Raw genomic sequence first — 2,459 nt, 5'->3', positions numbered from 1 at the left:
AAGTTAAAATAAGAAAAAGTAGTTGTATTTTTATTAAAAGTAAATCTTAAAAGTTAAAATAAGAAAAAAAAAATAGTTTGTATTTTTATTAAAAGTAAATCTTAAAAGTTAAAATAAGAAAAGTAGTTTGTATTTTTATTAAAAGTAAATCTTAAAAGTTAAAATAAGAAAAAGTAGTTTGTATTTTTATTAAAAGTAAATCTTAAAAGTTAAAAAAAGAAAAAGTAGTTTGTATTTTTATTAAAAGTAAATCTTAAAAGTTAAAATAAGAAAAATATATTATAATAATATATATTATAACTTTATATATATTATAATAATATTATTAATAATATAATATGAACCCATATTCTATCCTTCCCTTATAGTTTTATTATTTGTAATCATACCATTATTCCTTTGTTTGCTACTTATGAATCTAAACTAATTCTAATTTCATGTTGTTATTTGTCTATAAAAAAAATTGATTATGATTATGATTATGATTTATGTTGTTCATATTTCTGAAAATAGAAAATGTCAAACTTATCAAAGCTTAAGTTTGATGCCTTAGACATATCGGGAACAAACTACACATCATGGGTTATGGACGTAGAAATAAATCTTGGATCATTGGGTATTCTAGAAACTTTAAAAGAAAATAATACTTGTTCCGATCAAGATAAATTAAAATCAATTGCTTTTATTCGCAAACATATTGATACCACTTTAAAACATATGTTTCTCACTATCAAAGATCCACATGTTTTATGGGAAAGTATCAAGAGTAGATTCGATAATCAAAAGGATATATTACTCCCAGCTGCGAGGGAAGAATGGAGAAATCTAAGGTTCCAAGATTTCAAAAAGGTAAGTGAATACAGCTCGGCCATGTTCAAGATCCGTTCAAAGCTTCAATTCTGTGGTCAAAAAATAAGTGATGCTGACATGATGGAGAAAACTTTCTCCACAATGCATTCTGCAAACATAACTGTGCAAGAAAATTTAAGATTGCAGAATTATAAAACTTTTTTCAAACTTCAAACTTATCTCTTAGTTGCAGAAGTTAATAAAGAATTACTGATGAAAAATCAAGAATCTCGTCCTACCGGTGCGCTAGCATTTCCTGAAGCTAATGCTATTAACAATAATAATAATAATAATAATAAAAGAAGAAATGCACATGGACGAGGGCGTGGACAAGGTCGTGGCCATATTGGCCAAAACCATCATCATGGAAATTACCATAACAATAATAAAAATCATAACTATGTTCGAAATCACCCTTATGGTAATGGTCGTGGTGGTGGTCGTGGTCGTGGTCGTTGTGGTAGTGGTCGTGGACAAAGAAATAATAATCCACAAAATTATAAAATTCAAACACCATACAATCCCACAAATCACAATGTTGAAGAAGGCTCTTCAAAGAATGTTGAAGATTCTTGTTACCGATGTGGTAAAATTGGCCACTGGTCTAAAAACTGCCGAACAAATCAGAATTCTGTTAATCGGTATCAAGAATCCCTAAAGGGAAAACGAAAAGAAGCAAATCTTGTGGATGACCTTGATACAAAAATCACTGAGCCAACTTGTGACTACTTTAATGAATAAATTTCTAATATATATATATATATATATATATATATATATATATATATATATATATATATATATATATATATATATATATATCCTATTATATGTTCCCGTTAAATAAATGGTTGTAGATTTTCAATCTACACCATATCTAGTTTACTACATATTTCCTTATTATGTGCTATCGTTTGTAACATGTTTTGAATGTAATATATTGATGAATTATGTACTCATTATTTGTTTCTCATATTTTTTTTGAAATTCATGATGTATACTGCTGGAGTAAAAAATCAGTTAAATGGTGGAGATATTTGTATTGCAGACAGTGGTGCCACTCACACCATACTCAAATCTAAAAAATATTTCACAGACTTGAAAGCAACGGAAGGAACTATACATACTATATCAGGTCCTGTGGACTTAATAAAAGGAATGGGAAAGGCAAAATTCATGTTACCAAATGGTACGAATTTTCTGATAAATAATGCCTTATTTTCTCCAATGTCAAAGAGAAATTTGTTAAGTTTCTCTGACATATACCAAAATGGATATGATTATCAGTCAGTGACAACAGAAAATGAAAAATATTTAAGTATCACTGATAAGAATCGTGTAATTGAAAAACTACCAAGACTTCATTCTGGTTTACATTATACACATATAAATGTACCTGAAGTAAATGTGGTAGTTAAAGAAAAATCATGTGATCCTGTAATGATCAGTTTGTGGCATGAGAGATTAGGCCATCCAGAATCAACAATGATGAAAAGAATAATACAAAATACACATGGACATCCATTGGCGGATCAAAGGATCCCTCATGATGCACTTATCCCATGTACATCATGCTCACTTGAAAAGTTGATAATAAGACCATCACCTCT

Source organism: Rutidosis leptorrhynchoides, chromosome 2, assembly GCF_046630445.1.
Source record: "Rutidosis leptorrhynchoides isolate AG116_Rl617_1_P2 chromosome 2, CSIRO_AGI_Rlap_v1, whole genome shotgun sequence".
Classification (NCBI taxonomy): Eukaryota; Viridiplantae; Streptophyta; class Magnoliopsida; order Asterales; family Asteraceae; genus Rutidosis; species Rutidosis leptorrhynchoides.
The sequence above is the reverse complement of the archived record's forward strand: the minus strand, read 5'-3'. Positions refer to the sequence as shown.